Here is a 21,725-nt window from a genome sequence, read left to right as displayed (position 1 = left end):
TTTTATCAAAAGATAATCTAAAATTTTCATGAAAATAAATTTTCCTGAAAGTAGAGGCAATGATAATCCAAAACACAAGTTTTAAAAGTCTCAATATTGGATAGACAGCATTTAGAATTTTGCAGCTTATTCCCTTAATCTGTGAAACATGGAATCATGTGAAACTAAACTGAAAACCAAAAAGACCTGACCTAATTATTAACAGAAGACCTTTTCTGATTGTATGTTAAGGTATGACACAATGATAAACAACTTCTTACTAGAACTTCCTATGTTTCTTAATGCGCCTTTGTTTCTGACACTAGATAATAAGATAGTTACACATTTACTAAGTTTTTTGCTGGTGATTTGATGGACCCGCGTGTTTTAAGAGAAAGAGCACAAAGGAGAGAAGAGGGAACAGTCTAGTTAATTTTTAAGAATTTTAATAAATCCTAATCTAATCTGGGATCCACTCCAAAAACCATTGAAAACAATAGAAAGAATTATTGACTTCAGTCATAGCTAAAGAAAGGCTTTTAAATATAAATATTGACACTACTTTAATAATTGATCTTTTCTAGCACCTCCATGCAAAACAACACTTCTGTAAAATGGTTTTGTCAAGAAAACATTTTCTCCTTTTTGATATACAATGGCAAGCAACAATTAACGTAATTACTCCTGCTTCTCATTACATAATTATGCAATTTATTGTACAAGTAATTAAAATATTGCAATTTAATAAATTGGAGATGCAAAACATATCTAATTTATATGCATAACTATACTAGATTTTTATTGCCCTTGTAGTTAGCTAAATTTTACTATAAATTGCAATAGGTTTACTTGTTCACATAGACATTATTCACAACACTGTCAAACATCTCAAATGTTATTTACACTGAGCAATCACAAGACTATTTTAGAGAACCTTATGTATAACAACTATTTAAAATTCCTCCAAAAGTTAGTCTGAAAGTTATGCATAAATTAATACAGAATTTCAATAACCATGGTTACATTTAAGTAGTTTCTACACATAAATTATTTGTATTACATCTCTATGTTTGGTGTAATTTATGGTTTTTAACTTATCTATTTTGCTGTGTTTCATCTTGTATAAGGTAATTTATATTTCAGTGCATCTAGGGTGATCTCCAACTGCAATATCTTTCTTATGGTATTAACTAACCTCAGATGTAGTAGTATTAAAAAGGTTTTAGTTTACCTGGTCTAATCTCTCTGATGACAATTCTTAATCAATTTTAAAATAGTACAGTCTTCTATATACTGATGCATAGTCCAATTATAAGATTAATTTAGTGGACTCTTGTGTTTGATTCATTCAATTTTAGATTCAATGTAAATTTTTTCTTTGCTTTATACTTATTGGAGTTTACTAATAATTCATCTTGAATGAGGACACATTCAATCTTTATTTCCCCTATTAAGTTCACTTTCCCAAATGAAAACAAAGATTAGTTTAACTCATTTAATAATACAGGATTTGTAAGTAATTCTGGACAATGCAATTTACAATTTAAGCAACCAAATCACCTTTTGACAGTCAGAATTTGCACACTGATTAGACCACTAGTCTGGTTTTTTTTATTGACCTCTCATCTGCAATGTAGGTCTATAAGTAAAAAATTTAGTATTCCCTACTGTATTCAGTACTGTGTCTAGAAAAAAGATCATCTGTGGACAGGATTTCTGATCCTCTGAGCCTGAGAGAAGTTTCGGCCTGTCAGGGACTCATCTGTTCCCAGGGAAGGGTTCCTGGAACAGCTTTCTCTCCAGGATTGTGCTAATGTAAAGAGATAATATTTCTCAAAACAATACTGAACAGATGTCCTTGGTGTATTTTCTCTGATCCAACCAATGGGACTAAAGAGGGTGTTGTTCCTTCTACCAATTAGGGCAACCTGGTTGGAAAAACTATATGAGGTTTTAGAAAACCTCGCAATAAAGGCTCTTCAGCCACAGGGAAAATGAGTTACCGTCTTCTGACTTGGACTTGCGCCCAATACTTCGTGTCCTCTAGTGACAATCATCTGTAAATCAGTCTTGTCTTCATTATAACTCACACTTCAAAAATTTTTGTGCAATTTTCAGACTTAATTATTTTGTATTTACTTCAAGCAGCTTGATGAAAAAGAAACTTCGACTCAATCTCAGCAAAAATACATAAAGTAAAAACTGGTATGATTACTTTTTGAGATCTGCATTACAAATAGAAAAAAAAATCTAAACTCTAATTTCTAAGTAAGGAAAGGGAAATAAAGCATCTTTGCTGTCTTTATACTGGTCTGTAAGAAATTTTGTGGTTTTTATAGTACAAATACACCTGTTGAATTGTAAGATTTTATTTTTTCTCTCTCAGCTTATGAATTTCCAACTGTATATGACAGGATCTGTATAGGATAGCATATCTAAATATACTAGATAATAGAATTTTAGATTAAGTTATATTTATAGGTCAAACTGGAAAACTGTACAAATGGCTATAAATAGATACGTATTGATCCATGGCTCTGTATCCTGTAAAAAAAATGAACATGAGTACTTTAATTCCTCATATTTGTAGCCCATGACAGTGTTTTATAGTCAGAAATATTCATCTGAATATGGAAATATTCAATATCTGAATTAAATCATTGCACATTTTTCCACTTCTTTTCCAACTTTAATGTAATATTCTGCATCTTTAAGCCCTACAGATTTCTCTCATTGCTATTACAGCAATGATGTGTTTCAATACAGCATTTGTAGAATTAAATCTATCCACTGCTTTGTATAATCATTGGTTCCATATTGTTAACAGAAACTTGTGAAGTAGAAATTAAATAGAAAAAGAATTAACATACATATCTTTTAAATGATATAAACAGTGTTCAAAATTCCCAGACTTTAGTGGACAAACTATACTACTTGGGTGTCATATTTTTTTCTTTAACTCAGTTTCACCCATGGAAATGACATTATGACAATTTAATATGAATTATTCTGTCATCACCTTATTATCCAAATTCCTATGTATCTGAATTATTTTAATACATAAAATTTATAGTAATTTGTTAGTCACAATTTAACTGTGATTATCCAGCATTGTATGATTTCATAACATGAAACTTAATTAATGAGATCCAGCTTCTTTGAAGTCTAGTGACTAAACAGTTTTTAGCATAATCGAGGGCAAGTCAGCAGCATTGTAATTCACTTCAGTAAAGGCAGTTGAAAAGACAGAGATTTATGTGTGTTCAGGAAGATAAAAAAAGCATCTTATATTCCGCATCTCCTTAAACAATCACAGCAGACCAAACCTTCAGACTTAGCAAAACTGGAAAGGTAAAGAGGACAAGCTATCAGAGAGGCTATTTATGAGAGTGACCAGAGAGAAGCACAGTGCTGTGAATCTAAGATCAGAAAAGATAGAGCCTCATAGAAGTACTTCCAGAATAAATATATATCTCTGTCTGATTAAAGAATAGGTTTTGTGTAACTGGGCATGCAAACAATTAAAGGCATAGGTAGGAAGCAGTTACTATCTTAGCTACACAAACTAAATTGATGATCTCATACGCAGCAGCTATAAAATTACCTGTTGCTAATGCAGAGAAAGTGTCTAGAATGGCAGATCCTTCCGTACTCTTCTGATCTGAGTGGCTGGAAAATGGCAAATGTTGAACAAAATCAAAGAATACTTTAGGCACAGCAAAGACCATAATGGTCACTTTCCGCCTTGCTTTCACTACTCAAAGAAAATGTTGACCTTCAAGAACAACAGAGGCTATCATAAAGTATTGCTTTCATGTCCTTTCTTGAAATGTCAGGGGTGAAAAAACTGAGAAACAGAAATTAAATGCAAAATTATTTTTGAAAGCAATAGAAACAGAATGAGACTTTGTAACTTAAATATCCAATCTGCACTGGATTGGAAGTACTCAAATCCATGATGATGAATTCTTCAAACTGTCATACTGTCAATGTATTATATATTTTAAATACAATTAAAACTTAAGATTAACTTTAATGCATAACTCAGTTCCATATTTGTTCCTGATTGCTCAGAGTTATTTCTTTATCATATTTTCTACTCCTACTTTTTTAAAAATAAAAGTGGTAAAAGTATAAAATTAAAGTAACAGTAATACAGAAAGAGTTATGAGTCAAAAAGAAGACAAAATCTAGGAAAAACTGTTAAATTAAAACAGAGCACTTTTAGATTATAATTTAAAATTTCAAACAAAAAAATCTAATCCTGGTTCAATTTATAAACACTACAATATGTGATTATCAAAGTGTCGTAATTCTAGTAAATACTTAAAAAATAATAACAAGGCATGTAAATTAATTGCTGTTTTTGTACTGATGTTTAAATATTAACTTCATGTATTTGGCTTTATTTCTTCTTTCTAATACTGAGAAAAGGTAAAATTCTTTACTCTTGGCTGTACTTTGTTGATTTTACCAGCTTCTCTGACAGCAGTAGAATTTCTGGAGCTCAGTTTAAGAGTTTCTATAGCTGACTGATATTTTTTTAGTCAAAGACCAATGTGAAAAAGAGGAGAACTCTGATTCCTCCTCATTGTTCTCTATGTGATGAAAACTTTATTCTAGTTGAAGTCTGTTCATTTTTAAGACAGTGCATTCAAGTTCATTGGGCTGTGCTTAAATTTGGTGTATTACAGTGTTAGGCATAAATGTTTGGTCTTGAGAACATTTATATAATATTTCTTCTGATGTAGAGATGTAGAGAAAGATGTAGAGAAAGACCCTGAGCAGTGGACCTCAGCTAATGTGTCTCTACCATTTCTTTCCTCCCTCAATGTAATTCTTTCAGCTACAACAGTATTTTTTCCCTACTTGTTCTAATATGTTGCAAAGAAGCATATTTGAAACATAAACTAAAGAGGAAGATGAAATACCAATTGCTTGCCTAGTCAAAATTTAAAAATCACCCATGACTGATGCTGAACTGAGAATCAAATAAGAGAAAACTCATATGCTGTTCAAACCTAGCTTTTTTCATACTAAGTCAAATTGTATGTTGTCTTGCATATGATTTGATAGAAGACAAACTTGCTTTGCCTTGAGTTGAGAAGTGTGGAATGAACATCTTTCATAATTCAACAACTTTGATACTTTACCATAAAATATGAAGAAGGGGATAAAACAAAACAAGGAAGTTGTATTGGTTTTAACTGCCAAGGTGTTGGCAATGGGATGGGAGGGCTGCAGGGATGGCATCTGTGAGGAGTGGCTGGTGCTGCTCAGTGCTGGACACAGACAATTACAGCTGGCTCCAAAAGAGGCACTGCAAGTCTCAGCTGGAACCCTCAGCCAGTCTTGTGTGTCTGTATAAAATATCAGCAAATTCCTGCCATCAGTGTGAGGAATGAAGAAAAAAAAAAAAGGAGTCTGAGAAGGAACCCTGAAGGCACCAAAGTCAGATGGGTAGGTGTGGAAGAGTTTCAGACTCTAGGGCAGGTACCCACACTGAAGCCTCTGTAGTATGTCATGTCAGACTAGGTGGATATTTCCTAAAGGTGATGCTGTCTGTGGAAAGCACCCGCTGAAGCAGGGGAAATAACTAAGAAGGAAGGATCAACAGAGAGGGAGTGTTATAAACTGACCACAGTCTCCATTTCCCATCCCCCTGTGCTGCTTGGAGGAGGGAAGATGGAAAAGCTGGGAATGAAAAAGAGTGAAGCTGAGCCTTTGAAGAATTGAAGTGGGGGGTGAGAGGGAGGTATGATAGTTTTTGAGTTTGATCCTTTTCACCTGACTCAGGTTTTAGTTTATAATAAACTAAATTAATTCTCCCAAGTTCAATTTGGCATCCCTGTCATAGCAACTGGTAAAAGACCCCTGTCATTACTTTGACTTGTCAAAGCCTTTCATCATATTTCCTACCCCTGTCCTGCCAAGGAGAGGGAGTGAGAGACAGGCTGGGTGGGGGTTTGGAAGCCAACCAGCATAAAGGTCTTCTAAGAGAAAAGCTCTTGTTAACTATATGTTTCATGTACATAAAAATTCTACTGAAATAGATCATAAAACATATAGAAATCCCTAAATATATTTGGTATAGGTTTAATAAAACCACATAATATTAATTTGAACAAAATATTTCATCCTACCAGTTCTATATTATCATTTTAAATAGCAAAAATATAATCCAAATTATTATTAATATTTACATAGTTGGTGTTATTCACCAGCAAACAGCACCTACAATCAAATGTTATTAATATAGTGGCAGTTTTCAACAATCTGCTTTCTTGCATCCATTATATGAAAAATTAAGAAATGTCCATTTTTTTACAACCTATTTTAATTAGCTTGAATATTTGTTGATTTGGTAGTTTATTTTGTTAGGTGTTATTGAAGATAAACAATATTAGATGTTTTCAGAGAGAATGAGTAAGAATTTCATTTTTAACACTGCTACCCAGAATAACTCTGAATAAAATCTCTGCAATACCATTTTTCTGTGTTTTGGAAGGGGAATGATGCCAGAAAACATAACCTCCAGAGCACATACAAAGTCTTGCAATTTTCCCCAAGATTTATTTTTTCGAGGTAAATTAATATTTACTTCATTTTGGAACACTGCTTTGTCAAAAGTAATGTGTTCACAACTATCTGCTATTAGTGAGAAAAAGGCATAGTGACCTTTAAAAAGTAGGGAGATAAATTTACTAGTTTTGGAAATTAAGCTCAGATAAGTAAACTTTAACTGCAGCTATCACCTGTATTTTTTATTCAGAATAAACTTTTATCTAATGTTTGCTTTCATTAGTCATATTGCATGTTTCCTGATAGTGTGACTAGGAAGTGTTAAATTTGATTTTAGACAAAATTTTCAGTAAATGCAGCTGCATTTGCTAGCTAAGAGTGCACTCATCAGCACACATGCTTAAGTTCTCCACAAAATTAAATGTGCAAGAACATTTCATCAGGTATTTTTATCTACAACTCACTACTTAGCTCTACCAGTTGAGATAAATTAATTGCAAACATAAAAACAGGCAAAGATTGTACTTAGAATTTCTAGCCCCCTTTTAAAATTTCTAACTACTTCTGGCACTATCTTATCTTCACAGATCAGTCTAATTTCTGGAAATACGCCAAGGCATTTTTAAAGATTGTAATGAAAACTTACACCCTTCCTCCTTCTAAGTTATTCCACATACAACAGGCCCTCAGAAGATTTATATCTATTTGCAATAAAATTGAAGATTTTGCAATTTACTTATTTCGCGGCTCTTCTCCCCATACTCAGATTTTGCTGTGGTGTTAGGAAACCCACCCCAAGTGACTCATATGTTTCATGCTATAGTGAGTTGACCTGGGATGGATTCACTACCATGGCCCTCTTCAGCTGCACAGGGATGAAAATATAATGAAAGGCTCATGTGTCAAAATAAGGACAAGGAGAGATTGGACACCAGCAATTGTCATGGGCAAAACAACCTAGAGAAATTAATTTTTTTCTAATCAAATCAGAATAGGGTAATAGAGAAATAAAATAAAACTTTATAAAAACATGCCCCTCAGCACTCCCTTCCTCCTGGGTTCCACTTCTCTGTCTCCTCCTCACTGTGGCCCAGGGGAACAGAGAACAGGATCAGTTCATCACACCTTGTTTCTGCTGCTCCTTCCTCCTGAAAGGGACAACTCATTACACTTTGCTTCAGCAGGGGGTCCCTCCCACAGGAAACATTGTTCCACAAAATCCTGTAATGTCAGTTCATACCATAAACTGCAGTTTTTCGTCAAGTGTTTCAGACTGGGTTCTGTCCGTGGGGTACAGGCTTCTAGGAAACTCTGCAATGTGAGCTCCTCTCTCTCAAGGGTAGCTCAAGGGTTCTGTTGGAAGCCTGCTCCAGCATGGGCTTCCCATAGGGTCACATCCTCCATTGTACATCCATGTGCTTTGGCATGGGGTGTGCCAAGAGACACAAGTGGATATCTGCTCCACTATGGATCCCTGTGGGCAGACAGCCTGCCTGGCTGTGCTGTGCACTAGAGGCTGTGGAGGAACATCTGCTCTGCTGCCTGGAGCAACTCCTTCCTCTTCCTCACTGACCTTGGCATCTGAAGGGCTGTGTCTGTCACATGTTCTCACTCCTCTGTTCTCTGGGTACTGTTCCCCGGCAAGTTCTTTTTTTTTTTTTTTTTCTTTTTTTTCCTTCTTAAATATGTTTTCACAGGGCAGCTCCTGTTGTTGCTGATGGGCTCAGCACTGGCCAATGCTGGGTCTGTCTTGGAGCTGACTGTCACTGACTACATAGAACACAGGGAAATCTTCTGACAGCCACCCATGTAGCCTTCCACTTCCAAAACCTTGCCACAAAACCCCAACACAGGCACCTATATTTAAACAGACATTTTTTTCTGTCTGTGGCTTCTCTGTACCACATTCTGCAATCTCTTTTTCATATTTCATGACACCAAATATTTTCAGTATTTCATTATGGGAATGGAAGATATGAAACTACTATAGGAAAATACAGCTTGAATAGATAAGCATGAAGGTTTATCTAATTCTCTTGACAGCTGGAAAGAGTCAATATTCCTGACCACACTTGTTTCAGATGCTGTATATTTGAAAAGTTTCCTCCCCACAATGACAAAATTAACCTCATCCATCTTGCCTTGAACTCATTAGGCATCATCTACCTATAGATTTGTCTATCTAGACACTGTAGAAGCCCTGGTTATCTATTTAGAAGGACAGTGTGAATCATCTCCAGTATGTCATTGACCATTTATATGATACATTCTCACATAACCTTACAGAGATGCTTAAAAAGCAGTATTGAGTGAGTAAAGCTTCAGTCAGTCTTATATCAACAGGATATATTGGTGTATTGCTAGGTGTGAGTAGGTAGGAAACTCTAGCCTTACCCATGTTAATAGTCAGAGCAGTGCTTTGCTTGGCATTAGGTACATTAGCAGTCATATTGAAGAACTCCAAATAATAATCCCACGGGAAAAAGCCCTATGGTGGAGTCAAACCTGTAAATGCTCTGAGTCATATTTCTCAATATTTAGTCATTAAATTAATATAACTTTGGTCATAGACAGTATATACAACTTAGAGGACAATATCTACATTTTTAATGCATTACATTATCTACATTTAATATATTACTTGCTTTTGCTGGACTACTACAATGTTCTACTTTTAAGCCACTTTTTGAAAAATTTCACAATACAGGAGGCTTTTGTCATTGGTAATGGCTCATATTTCTCAATAAAGGCAAAAGTTTTTGTTATTGAACTATAAACAGGCAAGAAGGTGGACCAGTGACAGGTAAACTGAGAGAAATATGAATATACTAACTGGATGTGCAGATGAATGGTATGCCTGGCTTGGAAACCAAAATCTACCTTGACTGAATCTGAAACAGGATACTGAAGGCAACTAGGAAGACTTCTCTGAACACAGAGAGAAGACTGGAGAAAATGTTGGTCTTGATGAATGAGGCATGAAGCCCAGTGACCCAAGACACAGGAAAAGGATGAAGTACTGGACATTGTTGTCTTGGTCTTTACAAACAAGACTGAACTTGGGAAATCCCAGACCAGGGGTGTCAAGTCTGTAGCACAGAAAATGTACCTTGAGTAACAGAGGTTTGGCTCAGAAAATACTTGAACGAACTGGGTATACATAAACCCATGGGCCCTGAGGGAATGACCCATAATACTGAGCGGGTTGGTTGATGTTATCATGAGGCCACTTAACAATATTCTTTAATCACGGCAAATTAGAAAGTTGCTGAAAGTCTAGAGTGAAGCAAATGCCCCTCCCATCTTCAGGAAAGTGCAAGAAGGAGCATCTAAGGAAGAACAGGCTGGATCTTTGGGAAGGGACTCAAATAACTAATATTGGTTAAAAATTCCAGGCACATTTCCGGTCTGTTGAGACCAACAAAAGTCCACATAGATAATGACAGCAGTGGGGGTGGATGGTTGGCAGGGGTCAACCCTTAGCACCCCTGTGATGGCACTGGGGACAGGCTGTGACAGCCCCTGTCTTGCTGCTTTTCAGCAGCCACAGGCTCTGACCCTCTGCACATTGTCCAGGGCTCTTAAAACCATATACATGTGCAGGCTCCAGCAGGTCTCATTACAGGTCTGTTCTCCTCCTCCTTGCACCCTCTGCTCCTATGCCCAAGGGCTCTGCTGTTCTACCAACCTGCATTGCCCAGTACAGACTCACTACAGCAGCGCCCAATTCCCTCCTCCTGCTTGAAGCCATGACTTGGTGCTGCACTGCATCACCACTGGGCTGTGTACGGACAGGAGCCCAAAAAAGTTCAACAAGTTTGAAGAACAAAGATTCCATTTCATCTAAAGTGCTGCAACAGTTTGTGTCCTTCATGTTCTCCTGTTTCTGAGTTCTGCTGCTATCCAAACCCTTTGACCAGCTGCCAGGCTGCAGGTCCAGAAGACTTGTACATTATCCATCTGCCATAGATACAGGTCATGCTGACAGTCCAAGCCCTGATGGTTCCTCCTGCTGTTGCCTCTTACCATGTTAGCTTCTCTGTGATATGAATCAGATCTGCAAGTAATCTCAATGATTGGTCTATAAATAAAATTTCAATAGCTGCCATACTTCATGATTACATAAAAGTCAAAGTTTACTCAGTTCTGTTCTTTTAAAGAGAAGTAAGATTATATTTTCCAAATCCATTGCTATTGGATAAAGTCCTGTTTTATTGGACATTAATTAATGACTAGAATTTACATACAACATTTCCTGGAAACATTGCACAAGTCCAGCTAGCAGACTTAAAAATGTCAGAAACAGTGTTTCAAAAATATTGTGGCCAGCAGGACCAGGGAAGTGATTTTTGCTTTGTGCTCAGCACTGGTGAGGCCACATCTCAGTGCTGTGTCCAGTTCTGAGCCTTACATTTCAAGAAAGACATTGGGGCGCTAAAGGATGTCCAGAGAAGGGAAACAGAGTTGGTGAAGGATCTAGAAAGTAAGTTATATGGGAAGCAGCTGAGGGAACTGGTGTTTAGTCTGGAGAAAAGGAAACTCAGGAGAGACCTTATTGTTCTCTACAACTACCAGGAAAGAGGAAGTAGGTTGGGGGCAGAGGTGGCGGGGAGGGGGGAGGGTGTGGGGAGAAGGGAGTCGTTTCTCTTCTCCCAGACAGGAACAAGACAAGAGGAAATGGCCCCAAGCTGTACCAGGCTGGAGGTCCAGATTGGACATCAGGAGGAATTTCTTCCTTAACCAAGTTTACAGGTGTTGGAATGGGCTGCTCAGGGAGGTGATGAAGTCCCCATCCCTGGAGGTGTTCAAGAAACAGTTGTCACCTAGTGCATGGTCTAGTTGACAGGGTGCTGATCAATCAAAGGTTTTGGCTCAATGATCCCATATGTCTTTTCCAGCTGTCTCGGTTCTAGAAGACAGGTGTCTGCTAGGGAGGGCAGGAGCCTCCCTTGGAATGAAAGAATGTAGACCCCTCCCTTCGAATTACTATAATTCTGAAATCAAGGGGCTCTCAGGCAGAGATCTGGGGATAGGAATAACAGTTCTTTACTAGTATAACCAGGCAAACAATAACTACAGCATTAGCAAGAAAACAGAACCAGGGACCCTGTGACAGCTTTCTCGGCTGAGACGGGATGGAGGAGAGGCTTTGCTTCACAAACCCCTCGGGCGGGCAGTCCTGGTGCTCCTGCAGGGCTCTGAGGAACACCCAGCTGGAACAGCAGGGATGAGCTGAGATCCTGGGCTGGTGGCTGAGGTGGATCAGCTGCTCATGGCACTGCCACACGTCCCGGCAGAACAGGGGGTGCGAGGCCACCAACAAAGAGGGAAGAAGAAGCAGCAGCTCCGTCTGGGTGATGCCGAAATTCCCTTCTCCCCACCGCAACAGCTCCGCGCCCAAAGTGTCCTCCTCCGAAGCTGAAGAAAGCCCTCCAAACTGTCCCCACCCTCCTTTTTTTCCTGCCCCCTTACCCCCACCTGGGCCCGGCCAAACTCTTTGTCTTTTGTCAAGCACCCACCAAGTACCCACAGTTACGTTGTCCCTGCAACTAATGGGTAAAAATTCCACGGGCAAGCCAGAACTAAAAAAAAAAAAGACACCTAACCCCCAACACCAACCTAAATTACTATGTTATTCCATGATTCTCTAATAAAGGCCACCTGAGTTGCAGTTATATTTTATTATTTGTAGATCTGCAAAATTGAAATTATTTATTTGCTTTAGTCAGGAGTGGAATAAAGTCTTGTTACTAATTCTGTATAGCAATATTCAGTAATTTACACATTTTAACTGGACAGTGCCCAGTGACATGTTTTATTTCACTAAACAAAACCCTGTTGTACCCAAAGCCACCTGGGTTTTTGTCCATTGCAGTGCTTGTTCTTTTGTCAATTATTTTACTTTAATACAAAATCTGCTAAAAGTAGAGCTGATTTATTAAAGGAATTAAGTAGATAAATTGCTATTTAAAGTAAGGTTGCTTTTCTGTACCTTGTACTGTAATATGCCTAATGATGTCAGCTGTATGGTTGACTAATCCGTAATTCTGAGCAACTGCTGTATCACAGAATCATAGAACCGCTTAGATTTAAAAAGACTTTTATGACCATCGAGTCCAACTCTTAGCCTAGCCACTGCCAAGTTCATCCCTAGAAATAAAGATGGACAGCAGAAACATGATTTATATATATTTGGGTATGATTTCATGCAAAAACATTGTTTTATAGTGCAGTGATGTGCAATAAAAGCCTTGTATGTTTTCTAACACTTTTACCAAAAGCAAATAGTAGTAGAAACTTTGTGAAATGTAAAGATAATACAGATGTCAGCATTTAAACACACTGCATTTACTTTCATGGGATCTGATAACTTATTTGCAGTGTATCATTCTACCATGGAGAAAGGCAATAAAGAAACCCTTCTAATGACCATGACCTTGCAGAGTCAAAAACTGTATTGCTTGTTTGGAATGTTATTGTTAATATCACAGAACAGCAGATCTTTCCACTTTACTATTAAATGTGGAAAACAGTTCCCAGTAAAGCAAGATTCATATTAACCAGATTTACAAATCTCTCTAGAGTTCAGTGTATCTTTCAATATTGCATATTACAGTTAGTGCAGTACTTCATTAATATTTAAAAATAATCAAAAAATAATTCAGACCACTTACAGAACTGAATATTAAGTAGTTCTCAAGTGCTGGTATAGCTGATATATATTAGTAAAAATGTTTATTTATACCCCAAGAAGCTGTCCATAAAAATACTCTCACAAAGAACATTGAAAGTGCTGGAAAATATGTACACACTAACTGATATGCTTGAGTACAACGAGGACATGAATTCACTGGTTTACTGCATAGATACCAAGAGAAAAACTGCAGCATTAACATGTTACTAAATAATTATGGTTGTTTCTAATGTAGACATTGCACTGCCACTGATAAATAATACATATTTTATATCATGGTGATAAAGCAATTCATTCATGTCACTAGCATTCTCATATTACTTGCTGTTATACTCTGGGATAACAAGTGTCTTTCTATTAGCTACTGAATATTCAGAAGGACATCTTGAACAGTTTTAATTAAAATGTTTTAATCACCTGTGAAAACCCCTCATGAAATTTACTATTGTGACAAGAGCGGCAAAGCCTTTCAAACTGCAGTCATATAGTTTTTCTGGATGAACCTCTTTCTTCAGGAAGTATGGAATTCATACAGTTTCTATGAGTGGAAAGAGTTAATAGGATCTCAAAAGTAAACGTGTATTGTGAACAAAACTGCATCATTATTTATTGATTCCTTCACACTAGATTGCTGGCAAGCAAAATTCAATTAGAATGGAAGCATACAGTTGCTAATATGCAGGAATTTTTTCTTAAAAAAAGGTTTTACAATGAAACCATGATGCATGGGTGGGTGGAATGGTGGAATTCTCTAACCTTAGAGCTAATGACATAGACTGTGACCCATTTTCTGTCAAAAATCAAGATATTTAACAAATAAAAGCAGAGGAAAGATTTCCAGTTGGGATATATCCCCCACAGAAGATTTGGGAGTTTGCAGTCACGGAGCTCATATGACTAAGTTTTCAGAGTGCTGTTTCTTCTGACAAGATTTCCATGAGAAACATCTTGTGAGTAAATAGCAATTCTTTGAAGTCTTTAAGTTTCATCTGCAGATCAAAACTCCAAATTTTAAACACATCACTTAAGTAACTGGAAGTTTGGCTCAACTTCAGTAGGTATCAACACTACTACTTATTTTTTTTTATGTATTTATAAAGCAATGCCACTGTATTTTAAGCCTGGTATCTATACTTCACTAAAAGTTGATCTCTGTTTTAACAATTTCTTGTTCAAGGTTAGAAAGATACTAATCTTTAATAAAAGGAGATCTGAGATTTCATGGATTCTATGCACAGAAAATAGAAAGAGTGAAGATTATATCAAGCTAGTTTTAATTTGGCTTTGTATACTGGTATATAAGCAACCTAAAATTCAGTAAGTAATAAAAGAGAAAGACAACTGCTTCCCTTTCTCATTTATGTTATTACCTCTGTGTTCTTGTCATCCACTAATAAAATTAAGGTTAACAACAGAACCAAGAATTGAGAAAAATGCAGATCAAATGAAGTCTGAGTTGCTTTGATTTCAATTAATATTTTGAAAAACAGTGTTTGAAGATGAAAACAGCATCCAAAAATGTCACCTTAAGAATATAACTGAGAAGATTGCTTTCTGTGTATTGTAAACAACTATTTCCTTTCAATTTAAGGCTGGTTTGTGGTAGGTCATTCTTGTCTCTACATCAGCCTAACTACTCTGGCATACTTCTGAAGGACTGAGATTGAATCAGAGCTACACATTCAGACTTTTTCTATACTTGCAGACTGCATCTTCAAATTGCTTTTCCCAGATAGTTGCTTATGGAAGCATTTAAACAGGCTATGAACTTTCATGAGTACAGAATGGTAGATGAGTTAGCTTGTTAAAGAAGAGAGATGCTCCTTCACAGGCAGAGACTGAGTAGTGGTTCTCACAGAAATTTTGAAAGCTCTGCTGACCTTGACCTGTTCTGTGCCATCATGCTCCAGGTTTACAGTTCCCTAATTCATTACCATTTTATTTACCCAACAACAATCTCTGACATGTGTATCCCACTGGCTGGCACTCTTGGTAATATCAAAGGTCTACAGCAACACCAGCTAATATTGTCTTCAAAATTATGTCTGAGTCTTGCCAAACCGCACAGAGGGAGAGGTCAAAACCAATCATGGATTCCCTTTAAATCAAGCATGATGCATTACTTCAGCAAAATATTCTGTGTTTATTATAGTACTATCCATTGATCTTTTATAAACTGTGTTTTTTTGGTTTTCCATTTTCTTTTAAATTATTCTGTTGATGTCCACAGCAGTATAAATGATCATAAAGCCATAAGAACTTAGGAGCTTTTCAAACCCCCGGAGCTTTGAAGGGCTTGTAGCACTGTATTTCTGAAAAGTTTTAGAACTAATCCTCTAAATCTGGTGCTTGTGAGTATGGTGCAGGGACTCTCTTTTTGTGATGCGGGAGCCAAAGTATTTACCTGATGATACTGTATACCAGAAGCCTTCAAGATCACAAACAATCACCTAGAGGAGAATAATTCTTCATGCCTTTGTGATGGTATATCTCTGGCATGTTTTCTAATGAAAATGTACTCTATTTCTTCAGATCCTGCTTTTCAAAGCAATCTAATCCTTGAATTATAAGAACCCTTCTGCAATGCAGTTACTTCAAATCACACATAATCCCAAACTATGACAAATGTCACATATAAACTATTAATCTGTATTATCTAAACCATACTGCATCATTCAAAATACTTATAAACTTCTTAAGCAAAGAAAAAAAAAAAAAATTCCAGCTTAACTGAAGTTACAACAGAAGGACTCTTCCTTTCCTGAAAAAGGGTCAATCATTATTTCTACTTGGATGTAAGCATCTTCACTTCATGGAAATTGGATCTGATCTCTACAGATACCACAGAGGGTTTAAAGTAATAATCATTCATGACAAAAACCCTTTTTTTCCTTTTTTTCTCCCCTTAGTTAGAGAAGATGCTTTTTCTCTTTTTAATTAAATTATCTGCCACAGTTAATTATACATTTATCATATTAAGAGTATTTGCACTTCATCTTTCAAAAATGCCCCATTGTGGACACGATTTTCTGAACCTGAAAGAGTATTCAAGCTCTCAGACACTGGCTGTTCCCAAGGGAAAGTTCTGGGAACCATTCTTGTTCAAGGATTACTTGTGTAAATAAAGAATTACTTTCTCAAGACAAGGCACAGATGATCTGAGTGTTTTTCTCTCTTATCCCACTAATGGGATGAAAGGGATGTTGTTCCTTCTACCAATCAGGGTGACCTGACTGGAGAAACATATAAGAATTGAGAAAACCGCTCAATAAAAGCTTTTTTTAGCCTCACGAAAGTGGCTGTGTATCTAATTATCTGGGGAACCCTCGCAATACGTCGTGTCCTTCAGTGACACCCCATATTTTTCGAGGAGGTGTAAAACTCCCTTTCCTCCCTTTCATTGCTAGTTAGCATTCTTCTTGTAATTTTTCTCACAAGATCTTATACTCAGTAGCCATTTGCAGATTAGACAAATATGTGATCCAAGGATAAGTTTGCTGCTGTTTATCTAATCAATAAATTTTAAAAACCCAAACAAATAAAAAAGGCAAAACAGATGCTGTTACATTCTATTCAGAAACTGACTTCTTTTCCACTCATTATCAAAAAACAAGGAATTAAAATTATTCATGAGTAATTTATAAGGTTGTGGGATTTTCTGTCTCTCAGCTAGAACAACATTCCCATAGTTAGCCTTACAAATATGTGGAAGTGAAATAGTTATTGATAGTTAAAGTTCAAAGGTCAGCTCCAATGATCTTGTGGGTTTTTTTCTCCAAAAAATTAAATAAAACCCAACCAAACAAAACCCCCCTAATACTTACAATTGAAAGTTACCCTATAGGTACTGTTCTAACAAGAAAACATAGGTTATCAGTATAAAATAACATTTAAACAACAGCCTGAAAAACAAATAAAATTATTAAGTAGCTATCATCCTTACTTGAAAACTGTGCATTTAAGCTGAATTTTCAAGCCTTGCCTGAAATGTGCACAAAATTCCTTATTGTCTTAACACAACTTATGGTTAATTCTTGAAATTTCTATCCCTGGCTTGTGCTTGTGCTGCTCCGGTGCTTTTAGTCAAATGCTCCTGCTTCTATGAATGGTGGAAGTGAAACACTCTAGTAAAGAGAAGTCAGCTCTTGTGAAATGCCTCTGATGGCTGTCAATATGTGCAGTTTTAACCAGCCCTAAAAGCATTTTCCCACTCCCCCTCCCCCCCAAAAAAAAACAACTACGTTGGAGGATTAGCTTGGATCAGGGAATATCCACCACAGGCAGGAAGTATAATGCCATACCTATTCAGTATGTTCAGTTCTCCAGGCTGAACTCCATGTCTAAAAACGCTATAGTTAAGGGACCTGTTGGAGTCAAAGAGGATGTACCCAAGGACTGAGTCCTTGTGGAATCTTCTATAGCACTGGAGAAAAGTAAGAGACTTTTGGCAGAAGAAATGTTTAACCATTAACCTCAAGTTTTAAAATGTATGGAGAGAGGCATGGTAGCTATTAACTCACCCCAACAGCATTTGAATTAGATACATGGAGGCACGTGACCTGACTCACTGCTCTAGTACTGCTCAGCATTGTACTGACTGTTAGTCAGACTATATTGAGAAAGGAATTCTAAATTCTAGGCTGTCTGTTCTGATTCATCATACTCCATGAGAGGTGCTGCTAGTTCAGAAGATCATAAACAAGGGAGAATCAAGCTTGGTAGTGCGATCAGGCTTCACTACCTCAGTAGAGTCTGACTCCAGTGAGCAAAACTTCTTGGTTCCTGCAAATTGAAGACAATGGAGGAGGTGATACATGTCGCCCTGAAAACTCAGCTTCTGAGCTTGCTGACATAGTTTTATAAGACTTTCCCAGGCCAGTAACTGTAAACATAGAGATAGGTATACATTCCTTCTGTTACTCATCTTGTGATAGACATCTCTCATGGCCAGTGGAGTGGGAAAGTGTTATCCTGACCATCCAATCCCTGGCCATGGTCAGAAACCTATAAATCTTGGGAGGGAAAATAAACTCTCTCTTCCTTTCACCACACCTCGAGTTGTGTCTGTGTGATCTATTCATTGCCAGCGGCAACAGATACATACATGCCTTCGGGTGAGAATCTTGCTGAACTCCACAGAACCAGGAACAAACTTTGGCACGAAACTCTCAAGGCAACAGGAAGACATTCTTTCACATCAAGTGCAGCAGGTAGGTCAGGCTCTGTCAAAAACTACATGTGCATATCAGCAGAGCAATGTTTTGTTCAGTGCTTTAAGTGCTAGTACAGTGGATTATGGGTATGCAGGGCATGGAAGTCTCCTGGGCTTTGTTCATCCAACTAAGGTGATATGGCAATCACTTCATCTTTGTGTAGTACAGGTTCAGAGTGTGGAAGAAATAGGAATGGATGAAGGGAAACTTCTTCCACTAACTTTCAGCAGGGTAATTTTGTTTCTCCAGAGTGAGTCTGGAAAAAAAAAAGGCCATCTTGATCATGAAGCAGGGAGGATGTAAGAAATTATCATATGTTAAATATCAGCTGTAGTGGGCAATCAACACTTGTTCTGATACAGAAATATGGGCAGCTACACAACCAAGGCAGAGTTGTGTGGGACATGTTTTGAACAATGAGCCGTGCCTGTTAGATCAGCCTTGCTTGACCTTAGGGACAGAGCACAGTCCCAGGTCATTTCATTTACAGATGTAATAAGTGTATATGTATTTATTTATTTGGGTTTTTTTTTTTTTTTTCCTTCATGAACACTGGAATTATATTCTTCCTGTTCACAGGGCAAGATTTCTCCCATAGGGGCAAACTACAGATATACAAATAATGGCAACTGAATTAACATGACTAATAACCATAGGCATAAATGCTGGCCTCATGTTGTAAGATCTCCTTCCATAACACAAAGACAAGTGAAAAATCAGAGAAATAGAATTTCATTAAAACAACCACGACTGATTTTGGGAGTACTACAGAACACTCAGTCACTAGATTCTCTCTGGCATGTGAATGCCATATTTTCTCTATGGAAACAATCCATGAATTAATATTACAGACAAATTCTAACCTAACACACATTACAAAAAAAGAAAAATGTTAACAGTGCAGGTGACAGAACTGCATATCATACTTTTATTAATATAAGAATTTGTATATTTATACTTTTCTTCATATACATATTCATGTGCTGTAGAGAAACACAATCAGAAAAATAAATATCAAACAACCTCTTGGTCCACAAAAAAACCCAAAAAGTCCCAAAATAAACCAAAATAAAACTGTAAAACTTGCTGCTGTATCCTAAGCTAAGAAAGTTAGATTTTGAAGACATTTGACTCAGATAAGAAAAACAAAGCAAACCATGGAAGGAAGAGAGTAGAATAAACATGAAATACTTCAGTTATGTTAATTTCTCTTGCTTGTAGCTTCAAGCATCTGTAGCAATCTAGCAGTTAATACCTTAAAAATACTATAAAATATTCAGGGAGAAGCAAAATTATGCATGTATTCTGGAAAAAGAAAATTAAAAAAATCAGATGCTCTTATTGCCTTATTTTCCACATTTCCTTTGTATAGCCAGCTTTCAGGCAGTAGGGTAAGCTGACAGCAGGCAAATAAAACATTTTTCAAGCACTGCTTCTTAACATTTTCTTCAGCTGATTCACACATACAGTTTTTTTGAAAACAACCTGAACAGATTCATACTTGTGTGTCATAAAATAAACTAACTACCAACAGCAATCCCTGTCCCTGAAACCACTTTACTTTCTGCTGCCTGCCTGGAGAATTGTTATGATACACAGAAGCACATACACCTGGTTTACTACACTGACAGGTGGTTGCTGTCTCATTTCTTTATTTCCTGGTAGCAAACAGGACACTTCAGCTACCTGTTGGTAGCTAAAGGCCCCATGGAGTTATACTAATTTTCAGTAAATTGCCATGAATAAATAGACTAAATTACATCTATCATAACAATTCTTCTTAAGATGAATGTGCCAATTACACAACCAACAAAAGCAATTGCTGCCGGGAAAGCAGAATTCAGAGCAATTTGTATAATAAACCTATGCCTAGAAATGTTAAAATCTTCAGTACCTGCTACTTTCAAGAAGAACTGCAATGCAGACGGAATCCTTTGTATAAACTACACATTTATAAAAATGGGCAGTGTACCAAACCTCGGGGTGACAGAGAGTGCAGAGAAAATCTGATTTAAATAGTGATTACTTCTTCCTCACTTTTTCTATAGAAATAATTCTCCACTAATTCCCTATTCCAGACTGGGTCACTCCCTCCCTTAATTGTTAATCTAAAGTCACCATTTTCATAGTGGAAAGATATCATCTGCTCAGGAAACTACTCAAATTACTTCTCTTATCAAATCAATTAAAAAAAACTCATCAAGAAACAACAAATGAAAACAACGTCCAACCAACCAACCTAACTACCCAAAAAAAAGTAAAAAACAAACAGAAGGGAAAAAAATGGCTTAGGAACATACACACTATAATCTTTTCAGCAAGGAAAAATACTCATGTTTTTTTACACATACCCTTTATATTCTCCCTGCATACCCTGAGCTTGTTTCATTTGATGTTTTAATTTCTTTTCATGCTATGAGAGTACTATGGCAAAGTGCTATAGATACACATGTAGACATATTTGTAACAAATTCTCAGATGTTCTTGATGGATCTTGTCTACATATATCACTGTCACAATCTAGAAAATTCGTGTAATCAACTAAAAGAATTAATCTTTTCATTAATGTTGTAACTGAGTTGTTGTACTGAAGATACATAATGTATTTTCCAATGTCTAATTTCCTGGTATATTTTTCATTCTGGAAAAACACCACTTCTACTTTCACAATTAGATTTGTTCTTGCTAGCAAATAATAAGCATTCATGATTATTTAGGCTAAAATTTATAAATCAGGAGAACTACCTAAGTTATCAAAACCTGTGAAAAAAATATGGTGAATCTATTGAAGATAAACTTCTGTTTAAAATCCAGAAAAGGGAAATAAACTCTCATTATTCTTATGCCCTTTAAAATGTATTAGGAAAATTACAATCCTCCCTTTGAGCAACACAAATCCAGATCTTAGAAATAAGTTGATCTTCGAGTTTCACTTCATTTTGAAGTTCAGTCATGTACTGCACATATATTCAAACCTAAGTATTTCATAGTCCTTCATGTGAAGGAAGCAGGATTGCTATTTACAGTTCTTATCACTGTCTTTCAATATATAAAAACTTATCACTGTATTTCAATATATAAAGAGCTATTGAATGAGGACTAAAGGTTTCTGTGAATTTCAGTATGTTGAAAGATATCAAATACAGTAATAATTACAATTAACTACAGAAAAAAGAAGAAGATAATTTTATTAGATATATGTAATAGTTGCTACTATTAAAAAAAGGTCAATACAAAATGTAGATTATAATTCAATAAGGTAGTACCCTAAATGAAATGGCAGCAAAACATCTTTGAGACTAAAATTTCTGACAAAA

Source organism: Pseudopodoces humilis, chromosome 4, assembly GCF_049639895.1.
Source record: "Pseudopodoces humilis isolate 2021_Gansu_Grassland_sample_001 chromosome 4, ASM4963989v1, whole genome shotgun sequence".
NCBI classification, from domain to species: domain Eukaryota; kingdom Metazoa; phylum Chordata; class Aves; order Passeriformes; family Paridae; genus Pseudopodoces; species Pseudopodoces humilis.
Note: the sequence above shows the minus strand (reverse complement) of the source record.